This window comes from Tiliqua scincoides, chromosome 12 (assembly GCF_035046505.1).
Source record: "Tiliqua scincoides isolate rTilSci1 chromosome 12, rTilSci1.hap2, whole genome shotgun sequence".
Taxonomy (NCBI): domain Eukaryota; kingdom Metazoa; phylum Chordata; class Lepidosauria; order Squamata; family Scincidae; genus Tiliqua; species Tiliqua scincoides.
Window position 1 is genome coordinate 11,531,896 of NC_089832.1, and position 15,395 is coordinate 11,547,290.

Below are 15,395 nucleotides of genomic sequence, written 5' to 3' on the forward strand. Positions count from 1 at the left end.
GCACCCAGAAGCCATAAACCACTTCTTGCCATGCACCATTCACTTTGTGAAGAAAAGAGATGGATGTTGTGACCTCTGGGTGGCTAAAAGCAACCGTGGCACACTACATAAAATTAAAAATGAGGGGAGAGCAGCATTTCCCAAGCTCTATGTGTCATATCTCAGACCATTTTTCTCCTTATCATTTTTAATTAGAATAGCAAAAGAGGCACTGCAGTGAAGACCGGAATGGCTAGAGGGCTCCATGGTAACTTCTTGGTTATTGACTTACCTATGTACTCTCAATAGCAACTGTGGTTTTATTCATTTGCCATTTTTCCATTGTGCTTCCTTAAGACACAAGGAAGAGAGCCAAAAAGAGCCTATGCATATATGATGAATGCTTGTAGATCAGGGGTGTTAAACTCATTTCATACCGAGGGCTTAAGTTAGTATTCATGGTGCCTGCTGACGGCCGGAAATGACATCATTAAGCAGAATGTGACATCAATAAGTAGATGATGGCCATAAATAAGCACTCAGTTCTCACATAGAAACTCATTAGCTCCAAATGACAAAAGAGAAAATGTGCAGATCTTGCTCACATTTTCAAGATGTGAAAGAGCCCAATTATCATGCTGGGAGAGCCCAGTTACAACAGTGGCCAGATAAATTGCTTCTGGGATCTACAGTTGGCTTGTGGGTCTTATGTTTGACACCCCTGACATAGACGTAGACTCCCAGGGGCCTTAGCTTAGTGGTAGAGCAAAGACTTTGTATACAGAAGTCTCAGGTTCAATGTCTGACATCTTCAGTTAGGGCTAGAACAGACTTCTCTCTGAAGGCCACAGCTGGTCAGTATAACCAACACATATGCCTTGTTAGATCAGGCCTAAGGCTCATCTAGTCCAATATCCTGTTTCCCACCATGTTCCACCAGCTGCTCTGGGAAGCTCCCAGGAAGGAAATAAAGGCATATTTCTCTCCCTTACAACTGGTGATTGAGATGCATACCACCATAGGATCTGGAGGTAGTTTACAGCCATTGTGACAAAGTAGCCATCAATAGATCTGCCCTCCATAAATGTGTCCAGGCCCTTCTTAAAGCCATTCAAGTCAGGGGTCATCACTACATCAACAGAGCCTAATTATTCTGAGCCACATGAACCAGACACATTCTGACTCCAGTACCTGGTATCTCCTCACCTGAAGCCCTGGAGGACTCCAGCTGGTCAGTGCAAACAATGCAGAGCTGGCTGGACCCATGGCCTGCCTTAGTATAAGGTCACTTCCTACATTCATATGATCTTTAACTGAACATGAAGAGGTCATGAATAGGGACAGCAGATATTTTCACAATGACTCCTACACACACCAGGTTCTCTCTCTCTCCCCCCTCCCTCTCTTTCACTCACTCACTCACTCACTCACTCACTCACTCACACACACACACACACACTGTTTACCATCACTCCCCAGGGGTCTGCCAGACCAGGGCCTGTCCCTAGGAGGAGGGGGTTTGACCAATAACCAAGTCCAATTCTTCTAGGTAGTCTCCTTGCATTTCAGACTTCTGCAAAGCCAGAGAACCATCTTCAGGAGAACTGGAGGGGAAATGAAGCCTCTCAGAGTTGGAGGCAAAATGAAACCCCTCAGAGTTGGAGTGGAAATGAAGCCCCTCAGAATTGGTGGGCAAATGAAATCCCTCAGAATTTATAAGGAAAATGGAGGGAAAATCCTCCACAGTAACCACAACTGTTTCATCACAACTCTATGAACTTAATGAATCTTAACTTGAAGTCTATGTTGCTAGGTGATACAAGGACTCATCAACATCTCTAACATCTGATGCTTCCACCTCCATACTGACTATTCCTCAACTCACTGAAGTTGAGTCCTCAGAGTTCAGAAGTGGGGAAGGGGTTGCTTTACCTTTCTTCCTCCACCATCTGTCTCTTGGTTCCTTCCCTGGGCATGCCCCAGCCCCAGAGAAGCCTTCCATAGACTTCTAGTCATTAACCTCTGATCATTGTCAGGGTCGTGAAGGTTCAGCTGGAGTCCTCAAGATGGTGCCCAAGATGGTGGGACAAGTCCGGAAGCAGATCCAAATGTGTCTGACAATTCTCCATGGGCCAACACCAATGCCCATTTGATGTGACACCAGCACAGTTTTAGCAGATAAAGAGAACAGAGTAGCAGATAACAAGAGATGGTGGCAATTCTGCTCCTTGCAGATAAGCAAATTAGCAGATAACAAATTCACGTATGAAGAGAACTGGCTGTGCGTGTTCACTGGACATCTGCACAGGGCTAGTGATGTCAAGGAGTGCCTCCATGTCATCTTGGCTCCCAAATCTTGGCTGTTTCCATATGCTAGGAACCTAGTAGCACAAGCCTCAGCGTGTCTGCTCAGAAGCCATTGAGTTCAATGGGACTTACTCCCAGGAAAGTGTGCACAGGATTGCAGCCTAAAAGCTCTGCCATGTTCCATTTTGGATTACAATGTGTTCTCTTGCTAATTCCTTTCTGCATGGCCTTATGATGGATCCATGCGCTTGCAAGTCATTGCACACAAGCATTAAACTCTGCAACACTTTTTTTTTCTGGGATGGGGAGGGAAACTTCTCTCCTGAAGTACTGAACCCAAATTGGATGATCTTTATTGAAGGAGATTAATGCATCAGAGGAAAGGAGATTAACTCATGCAAACAAAGATTTTCCTCTGCTTTGTCGATAAATCCCCACAGCTTATTCTTAGCAGCATCTCTGAAGAGATACAAAGTGGAAGGAAGATGGAGCTATCATGCTGCTGTGATATTGCATGGATGGCCAGTGCCACGGTGGGCAGGGAGGTGTCATAAAGCTAACAAAATGGCCACTGACTCGTTCAATAAGCCTCCAGGGAGGGGAAAGGGAGACCTATTTTTGCATGCATAAAAGAAAATGAAAAATTACTTGCTTTTCTGTTCAGTGCTGGTAAAAACGTCGTCTTAAATACTCTATTTTGTTCTGACCAACACACTTCAAGAAGGATGTTAACAGAAAGATACATCGAGCAATGGTTAAGCTCTAGCCAATATTTTTAAACCAGAATCTTGCGTACCTAATCAAGACTGTTTTGGGGTTGCAATCAGGGGTGGTCCATCCATAAAGAGCCCATGGGAAGGGCGTAAAGGGTGTAATTTGTACCCAGCCCTAGGGTCCAAAAGCGGGACCAGGAGCCAAAGAAGCGGGCCTGGAAATTTTCTGGGATATATATTCCTGTCTCACCTGGACTCACTGCCCACGTGGGATGCTGAGTGTGTGCTGCTGCTGCTGCTGCTGCTGCTGAAAGCTATATGTGCTGGGCCAAAGAATGCATACATGACATTCATTAACACAGTGTCCAGTCTGGGAGGATACTGACCTGCTACAGTAGGTCTTTGGTATGTAGATTCACTTGCCATGAAGGAGTGTATAGACGCTCAAGTACACAACTGCAGGACTATAGCTGCTGTAGAGGTAAGTTTCGGGACACACAGAACACTCACATTCTAGTGTGAGCCAAAATATGGTGATGCTAATTTTATGCAATGATTTTCGATATTTAAAAGATTTTAGAGAGCCTTAGGAGTCCTTTTTTGGTTTTCCATATTACTGTATCTAATACACTGCATGGGCAGGTAGACCTGGGCTCTACATTGGAAGTCCAGTAGACTTGGGCTCCAAAGATTTTTCTGGCTTTCACCACCCTTCCCCTGCCTTGTTTTGCCTTCTCCCCACCCCTTTTCTGCCCACACATGTCATCACCCTCCCCTACTCTGTTTCATCCCCTCCCCCTTTTGGAAACTTTATACCCCCTGATAAAATTCCTCTCAGAGTCGCTGCATCCATGATGCAGACTGAGGCACACAGAGCCTGCTGTTACTTTGCTGCAGCCACTCTCACTCCTCCTTCCACACTCAATTTGAAAGGGAAAAGGAGTCCAGAGTGGAAGAGGAGGAGAGTGCTGGGCTAGAAGGTCTCCCAGGAGATGCTCTTCTAGCCCACCTCTCCGCCATGCGTCCTCTTCTGTTTCATCCTTTTCAGATGCAGTGCACCAGGGAGGAGAATGGAGCTGTGCTGTTTTCACAGTGCTGGTGATGGAGGAGGAGAGAGTGGTTGAGGCAACAGCAGAGGTTGATGAAGAGATGGCAACAGGCCATGATGGGCAGTATACCTAGGTTCCCAAAGGACTTGGACTTCATTTGGCAATCATTATTTAACACTGCACAACTGGTAGGTTTGAGACACAGTTCATACATCCCACCTCCACTTGACTTCTGTTTACTCAGGCCCAATCCTATCCAATGTTCCAATACTGGTTCAACTGTGCCAATGGAGCATGTGCTGCATTCTGTGGTGGGTGGAACAGTCATGGAGACCTCCTCAAGGGAAGGGAATATTTGTAGGGTTACCAAATAGAAAGGGGGACAGATTGCCATTATCTTTAACCACTGGCATAGCTAGAAGGGGGTAGGGCACCACGTTTTGCAGGGAACCTCCCTGCAGTGTGCAAGCAGCCCCTCCCCTTGGGAGCCTTTCACCTCCTTTTGCTCCCCCAAATGGCTCCCAAGGGGAGGGGAAGGGGCTACTTGCATGCTGCAGGGAGGCTCCCTGCAAAACTTAGTGCTCCGCCCCCTTCTAGCTATGCCGGTGCCTTTAACCACTGTATAGAAGAAGGACTTTTAAAGGGTTTAAAAAGCTGCACCTGTCAAAATTCCCTCTTCTATACAATGATTAAAGTTATAGACACTCTGTCCCCCGCTTTGCATCTGGTAACCCTAAATATTTGTCCCCTTAAGCCATTTCTGCCCAAGGTGACAGGGACTAAATGTGTTCACCTGTGGGCCTGGCAAAAATGGGCCATTAACTTGGGGATGCATTGATGCTGCATTGATGATGGAAAGTTAGATAGGTTTGGGCCTTCAGTCTTTTTAGAAAGCCTCAGTGGGGCATAACTTCACTGAAGTTGATGAAGCAGTGAAGGGGGCTTTAAGATTTCCTTAGAGACCCTTCCACTTTTTCCTGTCCTAATTTGAACACTGGCAGAAAGGGAAAATTCCTGTCCCTTTCCAACTGCTAGAAGTCAGGGTGGCACAAAGAAACTGACTGCAGCAGGTTCAAGACTAGAAGGAGGAACATAAGAAGAACCCCACAGGGTCAGACAAGGGCCCATCTAGTCCAGCTTCTTGTATCTCACAGTGGCCCACCAAGTGCTTCAGGGAGCACACAAGATAAGACACAACCTTCATCCCTCCCCTGCACTTCTTCTTCTAACACTTAGGAAATATATTGAGTTCATGACCATTAGCTCACGTGGATTAGATGAATTCATGGTATATAAAGTCTCTCAATAGATATTCATCATTGGAGAAAACCAAACTGTCATGGACATGCAACAGAGCTGTCACCTACATGTCCTGCTTGTTCGCTCCTAGAGAAATCTGGATTGTTAATATTGAAAGCAAAATACTGGACTAGATAGACCTTGGTCTGATCCTTTTGGCTCTTCTTAAGTTCTAATGTCCCGTGCCTTCTATTAATTATAGGCCATTCATTCTTTGCCTGGGAGCAGGCCAGTACACCTTGCAGCAATCAACATGCTTCCCAGAATGTGCTCTAAAATTAACTAGCTCATGTAAAGTGCTTTGTGAAGATGGTGATGAGAATAATAGATTTGCCCTTTAGGAAGTTAATTGTTTGGTATTCACCATTAGGCTTGGAGGTGTGCAGTAATAAGACATGAGACCACTCATGGAATCATGAGAAAAGAGGAAAAAACATTGAATAATTACCCCCTTGGTGAACACAGCCCAATCTCTGCTCCTAATGAGGCAGGCATCCTGAAGAATAAGGAAACTATTGTGTTTAATTATATGATCAGATGCTTTCACAATACATGTGCTGTAGGGGTCCAATTAACTGTTACATGGGCAACTTTTGCTGCTCTTGTTTCCTGACACTTGGAGAGCTTGACTTTACAATCTTTGAGCTTCTCAGTGCCTTTCAGCATCACATGAAGAAGGTTCGCCTTTAAAAATAAAAATAAAAAGATTGTCATTTTACTTCCCAGTGTAAGCTCTGGCAATGATTCTGTCAAATACCTGACCAAAATTAGCTTAAGCACATCATCTGGTCAAACCCACTGCAACAGACAGGTTGTGCAGTTGCTCTCCAGAACCACATGTGTGGGTGTAAGCACATGACTCTTGCTCCAGTGAAGGAACCTCTGACCTTTGACTTGTGATGCAACTTAGTAAAGGTGCTCGTGTAAGGCACGCGCCTAGGATCCTGCAGAGCAGAGCTCCACGGATCCTCCTCCTGCATGCCCCCCTCCCCACATCATGCCAGTCTCCCCGCCCCCTCTCCGCATTAGGCTGGCCTCCCCGCCCCCGGAACACCCCTGTCCCTGCCTCGTTCCCCGTTCCGCAGCCCATCGGTCGCAGGCACCGCCGAGCTGCGGAACGCGGGCGCCCGCCAGGCAGTGGCTCAGCGCTGGCCAGAGCTGAGCCACCTCCAGCAGGAGCCCAGCGGTGAGCCCCGCAAACGTGCCTTACAGCACGTTTGCGACTGTGGTCCGTGCCACAGAGGCGCAGCATGGACCACAGGATTGGGCTAAGTTTTGTAAGCCACCTTGAGCATTTGGAAAGGTGGGGTATAATTTTTTTAAATAAATAAAACCTCTGAATAGGTGGGAGAAAACAGGAAAGGCTGGTCACGACATGGAGACAGGGCTGCAGCTTGGCTGCTATAAGGGAGGGAGGAAAAGAAGGGGAAAGGTGGAGGGAAAAACTATAAAGTCACACCATACATGTGTTGGTATAAGCCAGCACAGAGCTTCAAGGAGGCACTACACTGTTCTAGAATGGATAACAATCCACCTAAACCCTGGATTAACCTGTTTTGCCTGCCGTATGATCCTGCCAAAAGTTGTCCAATTGCTATTTACAATCGGGGAGAGGAGGACTATCATTGATTCCACCCTTCGTTTCAACTGGTTGTAGGAATCCACTGGTGAGGGTTAGGTTGAAATTGGTATTGGATGAATTTGACAACTGATGAAACTGCAATAAATTATTGAATGAACTGACCCAGTATAATCTTCCTTGCATCACGCAAAGAGAGTTATCCATGATATGTCAATGGTGGGATCAGGGGTGAGAGTCAGGAGATTGTCCTGCTGAGACACTGTTGATAATTGTACATTTTTCTATCCCTATCCCAGCAGGGTTGTTGTGAGTGCACTCCACTTGTATCTGAGTCCTTCTTGGTGCCAGGGAAAGAGGGGTAGAAATAAAGGGTGAATTTCTGGCAAAGTAACCATGATCCCCCAACCAAACTCAGAGTTCAGCAGGGGTTCACTTCACCCTTCTTCCACCTCCTCCAATTGGCTCCTACACTTACCACAGTCCCAAGGGAGTCTGTCCAGTGTCATCATCTTGTGTCATCATCAGTGTCATGATGTCCAGTGACATCATCCAGTGTCATCAGTGTCACCAGGGAGCCTGACATCAGTGGCTATGACTACCTTATGAAGCCCTGGGTTCTCCCCTACCTGGGCTGTCTCTCTTCCCTTTCCCATGCTCAGCTTTACCTGTCAGAGCCCTGGGGTTAAAAGGCCAGCACCACCCCAGCTTAGAGTGGCCCTCATCCTGTGAGGAGCAGTCAAGTCTGTGCCTTGATGGCCTGGGGGCAGTGGTAGGGCCAGAAGTAGCCATGCACTAGGCGTAAAATACCAGTGGCTGCTCCACTGCCAGGGTTGAAATCGAGTTCCTGTGATAGTGGGACAAGTCCAGAAGTGGACAATAATATTATCACAACTGGTCTTAAATATAGAAACCATTGTTTCAATTACTGAACAGGTTTTTCTGCTGCAAGTTACTTCAGAAAACTGGAGAGAACACAAGTGTATGTTGACAGCCACTAGATGTCAGTACATCAAATATAGTGATGCACATCCCAGCAAGGCAAATTCTCAGGCTGATTTTTATTTTTATTTTTTTCTGGCTTTGTTCCTTTGCCACCTTTATAAAGATGGCAGCCTCCCATCAAGTATTTTAGCTTGAGGTCCCACTGTAATCAGAAAGGTGCCATTCACCTGACAAAGAGTGATGCCCTTTCCAAAAGCTAAAATAATAACAAATCAACTTACCATACTAACTAGCATTGCTATAATTTTAGCCAGTGGAAGGTGTAGGACAAAATCCTTTTAAGGGTCGATAGCTCATTTAGCTACAACTAGGGTCACTAGAGATTGACAGCTGAATCAATGTCGGCGAAGATGTGTGAAGCCGAGTTGAGAAACAGAAACTCACTTGACAATATAACTAATATTCAGAGTTGTTGGGTTTTTATTTTTCCATGAAAAATGCAGGAAAGGCAATGGATAATAGTAAAATAAGATGGAAAATTTGAAAACCTTTAATGCACAGATAAAAGATATGCTAGTTACAATGATACAAAGAAGCATCCGTTGAACATCCTGTTCACTTGTTTTCTTCTATGTTGAAATAAAAACTATTTAGACATTTGTACCCCACCTTTCTGCCGTAAAAATGATGTGCAAGGTGGCTGATAATAAAAAGCACTGAGAAAATGAAAAATTCAAATTAAGACAGTGGACAGCAATAAGAAAATGTTATAGAAATAAGGTAATAGTTAAAAAAGGATTAGATCAGTGGTTCTCACACATTTAGCACCGGGACCCACTTTTTAGAATGAAAATCTGTCAGGACCCACCGGAAGTATGTCATGACCAGAAGTGACATCATTAAGCAGGAACATTTTTAACAATCCTAGGCTGAAATCCTACCCACACTTAGGAATAAATCCCATTTACTATCATTGTTAAAAGAATATACATATTAGCTTGTTAAAAGTACAGGTCAGTAACATTTCCACAAATGCAATTACATACCATGGTAGCATCAAGTCTAATATATTAAAAATAAAATATTGAAATGAATGGGGACCTACTTGAAATTGGCTCGCGGCCCACCTAGTGGGTCCCACAGTTTGAGAAATACTGGATTAGATAGGTCATTTAAAAAAAATTAACAGCGTTGCAATTTTCAAGCTTGCTGTAATAAAATTGTATTCACCATTGGGTGAAAAATGACATGGATGGGGCTAAAGGAGTTTGAGAGATCCCTTTGCTGGCCATGCGACTGCATTTCTAGATGCACTGTGATGACATCATACATCAACACCGGACCACCAGGAACAGCAAGATCCTTAGCTGTGTGGAGCTCAGGTTGGCTGGGTTTTGAGCCATGTGGATGCACAGCTTAATGGGACCAATGGTTGTGACCCACAGTCCCAATCAACTTGTTGAAGACCTCTGACTTAACACAGTAATTGGATTGGAGAGAAAGCCGTGACTCCAAGTCTCTCCCTTTCCCATTTTTCCTCCACCTGCCCTTTGACATTACAGTTTGAACATCTCTTTTGGGACTTCCAGGCAACAGCAGCAAATGGAAGAAGGTAACAGAGTAACTTCTTTCAATACACAATACTTAATTTCTCCTGGGAAGCTTTCCCCTCACTGTGAACTGCAGCAGAACGCACTCTATTCCTCACTAACAGAAGCTGAAGACAGCCAGACTTTCCTATTTCTGTCTTGGCGCATGCTAGAGCCAGGCAGCTGCTTCATGGTCTTCTTATTTGTGCTAGCATTAGAGCTGTTAATATTTGCTGTGCATCAGGCACTGAGGAGTCAAGGAAAAAAGTTTGGGCCCAGGGAATCTAAATTACTTCTGTACACGGATGACATTTTGTTCACTGAACAAATTTCTTCTCTCAATTTATCCACTCAGTCTTTTAACAGATCATTTTGGCAGCATCCTTGGATATGAAATTAATTGGCCCATGACAGCATCATTCCCTGTTTCACAGGGTGAATGGCATTTCTATCTTGTTTTGTCTCGAAGATTGCCTCAGATAAGATTAAATATCCAGCAATACAGTTAACCCTGGGTTGAACCATTTCCTCCATAAAAAAAGAAAAAAAAACCCCTCCTTGAACACCTAATTATTCCCATCATATTGAATGTGGGGGAAATTGCATTTATCACTACTTGAGAAAGTTCATCTGATAAAGAAAAATCTGAATAAAACTCATGGGGGCCTGATAACACAATTTGTTTGTCCTGCCTTGATTTTCTAAATGCCAATTAGGAAAAAGAAAACTAAGGGCCCAATCCTATCCAGATTTCCAGTACTGATGAAGCCATGCCAATGGACATGTGCTATGTCCTGTGGGGGGGGGGGAGTCACAGAGGCCTTCTCAAGGTGACTGGACATTTGTTCCCTTACTTTGGGGTTGCATGAATGCTGGAAAGTTGGATAGAATTGGGCCCTATGTGGCTCAAGGAACTTCTAGAGGCAGCCATTTTTCATCCCACTTGCTACAAAAGTCACACAAGGAGCTGCTGAACTATGCAACTATCACTGTGCTGCACTCACCACACCAAAGTTTTGCTGCAAACAGGTATTCCAGGGGTAAAAAATAGGTTGGAGAAATTTGACAGGAAAACAGTGTAGGGGGCATTGACCTCCCTCCTTGTGCACACTATGGCATCAACTCAGATGGGGGAGTCTGCACCTACTTTTCATATAAAGAGAAACATTGCCAAACTCAGGCACTATTCAGAGACCATGGACAGCAACTGTGGTTACAGTGACAATGAGAACATGCTGGCAAGTCCACCCCCTTGCACAATACACTCTGTAGCTCCACCACCATTCTCAGGTTTTTGCACAAGCACTGGACAAGGAGCACAAGGACAAGCACTGGACAAGGAGCTGAAGCACATTAGCATTGGGAACAGATCTTGACAGCATCGTAACTGGGCATCAAGGGGACATTTATTTCTGCTCACTGGGCAATTGGTGAATTTTTCAATTGATGTTCCTCTTGTGTTTAGCAGGGGAGGAGCAACTGTCCCTATTCACCTCCAGCTCAGTGACTTTTTCCAGGTGTTTCTTCTGCATTGTTTTAAGATTGCAAGCTCTTTGAAGTTAGAAAGCTATTTACAGTTGAACCTAAGTGTCCACACAGGATCCATTCCAGGACCTCCTGTGAATACCAAAACTTGTGGATAAGCAAATCCGCTGTTCTGGTTCATGTGACTTCCGGATGTCACTGGAGATGTTCTCCAGTCATGTCTGGAGGTGTTTCTGAGGCTCACAGGGCCTCTACAGGCCTCCAAAAGCCTCTTGGACATGACAGGAGAGCACCTTGAGTTGCATATAGGAGCTCAGTTTTGGCCCACTGGTTTAGAACCTGTGATGTGTTGAATCCATGGGTCCCAAATCATCAGCTAAGGAGGACAGACCAGTATCTATGTAACTGTATAAGCTGCTTTGTGAATTTTTTTTATTGAAAAGCAGTATACTAACAACAACAACAACAAAGTGTGAGTCAACTCAGCCTCAGTTCCCACATCTGCAATATGGAGGTAATTAGGCTATCCCTCCTTATAGGAGTACTATAAGCATTGCAAAATATTGCATGTGAAATACTTTGAACCTCTAAGATGATTTATTATTAAACAAGTTAAGGAATTATAGGTTGAGGTCAATATTTATTATTGAACAGGTTAAGCTACTGAAGTCCATCTCATCCCCACTGAATTTCCTGTTTAATCTTTCATGTCTGAGATTCTACTTCCTTTCAAGTCTATTTTCATAGCCTGCACAACAAGCAATGGAAGAAGTTTTATTCCTTAGGTCTTGCTAGTTGACCTTGAAATGGTTCTGGACAAAAGTCTGTTAACAATTTATCTCAGGAAATCCAAGGTGGGCCTCAGAAGAGCTTAAACTCACCAGTTCACTTCAGTGCTCATTATTTCAGTTTTCTGATCACAAACCAGGTGCTTCCTTGCAATCTGGAATGCAAGAACAATTGCCAACAGAACAATTTTTATTCTGGCACACAGCACGGGTTGGCAATTCCATTGTGATCTACATGTAAGATACCTATTGAATGCCTCAGTTCTTCAGCCCAGTGCATCAGAAAGATGGTTAAATATTACAAGTATGCCCATCCAGAGCATAGATCCATGAGCCAAAGCTTATGATTTTGTGATAGCAATATAAGAAACTCCATGTTCAGTCAGATTACACTGCAATAGATTACACTGCAATCCCACTTTCCTAGGAGTAAGTCCTCATTTAACTCAATGGCACTTACTTCTGGGTTGACATGTATGTGATTGCACTGTTAGCATTATCAGCTCTGACAGGAATAAATGATGTATTTCTTTAAAAGATGTATATGCTGCTTTTGCACTTAAAAATTAAGGTGCCCAAGGTGGCTCACAACCAATAAATATAATACAATAAATAATTTTTAAAAATCTAGAAATACAAACACATTAAAATTCAGGGTATTTAAAAGAAAGCAAAATAAAAATGAGGAAACAGCACTATTGGGGGTGGTGGTGGAAAGAACAGATAAAGGAAAAAGACTGAATTAAACAGGGTTTCAGATAGAAATCTTTCTGTGCCCTACTGGGATCCTTTCTGCATGCAATTCAACTGCAGCCCATCCCTCCATGGCTTAATATAGGAATATATGAGATTGCTATATATCAGGGGTTCTCAGATTTACTAGCACCACAACCCACTTTTCAGAATGACAATCTGTTGGGACCCACTGGAAATGATGTCATTAACCTGGAAGGGATATCATGGCCAGAAGCGACTGCATCAAGCAGGAAAATTTTAACATCCCCATATGACAAAATCAAATTAAAAGTTTACAATAAAAACAGATCAGCAATTGGTTAGGAGGGTTTCTCTGTAAATAAATCTATAAGTTTATAGATTTTTTTGCAGAGGAACCCTCCTAACCAATTGCTGATCTGGTTTAAAAAAAAAAAAAAAACATCTCAAAGGCTGCAATCCTATCCACAATTACCCAGGAGTAAGCCCCATTGACTATCATTATGAAAGGCATATACATAATTGCCTGTTAAAAGTACTGATCAGTAACATTTTCCCAAATGCAGTCACATACCATAGTAGCAACAAGTCTAATCTATTAAAAATAAAATACACATTGAAATGAATGGGGTCCCACCTGAAATTGGCTCGTGACCCACTTAGTGGGTCCCAACACACTGTTTGAGAAATGCTGCCTTATCAAGCCACTCATCCTATGCTGAGCAGCAGGCAACACTGAACAAGATGGAAGAGGGGTTTGATTGATGAGGGGCTCCCCAGCATTTTAGACAGGTGCCTTTCCCAGTTCCACCTGGAAATGCCAGGGATTGACCTGGGACCTTCTGCATGCAACACCACTGAGCTATGGATACGTTTGATGACCTTATGAAGCTACCCCCTGTTGCAGTGGTTCCCAAACTGTTTTCAACTGATGGCTCCCTTGTACTGGGCCATTGACCATGGTCGTCCTAGGGGTGCATGAGGACCATGAGGGCTACAATTCTACACATTGTATAGGGCAGTAGGTTTTTCATGAGAATTCTGCAGCTCCCCTTGCTGGTTTCTGCAGCTCCCTGGGGAGCAACAGCTCACAGTTTAGGAATCATTACCTTATTGAGTCAGCTCATTGCAACTGTATTGGCAGCAGCACCCCAAGATTTCAGACCAATCTTCTTTCCCAGCCCACCCCAGAGATTCCATAGATTGAACCTGGTAACTACTGCAAGCAAAGTCCATGCTCTACCATTGAGTTATAGTCCTTTGCCACACAACTTGTGGCTGCTGGTCCTGATAGGCAGAGGCACTTGAGAAAAGTGTTATTTTACTAAGAAGTAAGCCCACTTGTGTTCAGTAAGACTTAGGCCAGTGGTATTCAGACTGGGGCGTCGTGACACCGCAGCCTGAGGGCCCTGGCCTCTGTCCCCTTAAGGGGCAGGGCAGGGGGGGAAGGCAGAGACCCAATCCCCAGGATCGCATCGCTAACAGGGCTGCAGGGACTGGGATGCTTCCTGGGATGCAGGGAGCCCTGCGTGAGCGCCTGCAGGGCTCCTCAGCTGGTTTGAAGTGAAAGTAGAGCGATCGCGCTCCACTTCTGGTGTTGCAGAAGTGGAGCGCGATCGCTCTGCTTTCACTTCAGACCAGCTGGGGAGCCCTGCAGGTGCTCACACAGGGCTCCCTGCACCCCTAGGACGATGCTGCAGGGACTGGTGAGTGCATCCCAGTCCCTGTATCCCCCCTGAGCAGCATGATCCTGGGGATCATGTCGCTGCCTTCCTCCCGCCCCCGCTGCCTCCCTTGCAAGAACTTATTGCGCTTAACTCCCAGAGAGTTGGAACTACAGACTTAGGTTGTAAACCAGAAATGAACACTTCTACTGACAGGAGAATGAGCTTGAGCGTTCTCTACACCTCTGTGAAATCAAGTGGGTTAGCTGACACATTATTTTACATGTTCATTCAGATCTTTGGCATCCTGATTGCACTTCAGTTGATTCTCACTCTATTTCAGCAGAAGCCTCCCAAGATGCTGTAGTTTCCAAACAGATAAAGTATCTGTTTGTCAAGGTGCAGATGATTCTTGCAAGTTGTAAAAGCAAGCATCTCATAGGAACCTTCCATTGAACCAGACCATCCAATTTTGTCTTCATTTGCATGCAGGAGCTCTAAAAACAGGGCTGACCTAGCCCTACCTGGAGATGCCACAGATTCTACATGCAGAACAAGTGCTCTTCCACCAAGTTTCAACCACATGCCTATGCTTCAAGCTCCTGCCATAGGCAAAGATACAGTGGCCATTTGGAAAAACTGGTGACTTGAACCTCAGGTATCACTCATTTTCTACCCAAGAGCTTCCCAGAAAGTGACGGAATCCATCCTCCTAATCTAAACCTCTGGCCTAAAAAATGGGACACTCTAGAGAAGCCAAATCCCTGCCCCAATTAATCTCTGTACCTAAAGCTGATTAACCTGATGCCTTAATTAAACTCCACAATGAAAACACAAAAACAAACAATCTAGTTGAGATGAATTCTCAGGAGAAATTTAGCTGAAACGAGATCTGAGGAACTCTGCGGGTCTTCACTGTGCAGAAGCTACAAATCCATTTCTAATTAACAGTTTCAGAACCTTAAGGAGATGGTACAGAAGCAAACTTCATGCTGAATTTTCCCTTTTCACTTAGACATATGGCGAGCATAAGCATATCCCACTCACTTTATCGAACAACAAGAGCTGTTTAGTGCTGCCAGAACCACATGTTCTCCACTCCATCTTCATATTCCAGTCAGTTTTGAGAAACCGGCCTCCTTCTTCTCCCACCTGTAGTGCCCACAGGCCCGGAGAGCTTTCACACTGGCAAGGTGTAACGCTCTTCCATCAGCCTTGTTAACGGGCAGGTTCAGCGGTATCCCCTACTCAGAGAGGAAATGCAAGTGTGGTGGGGATTGCGTT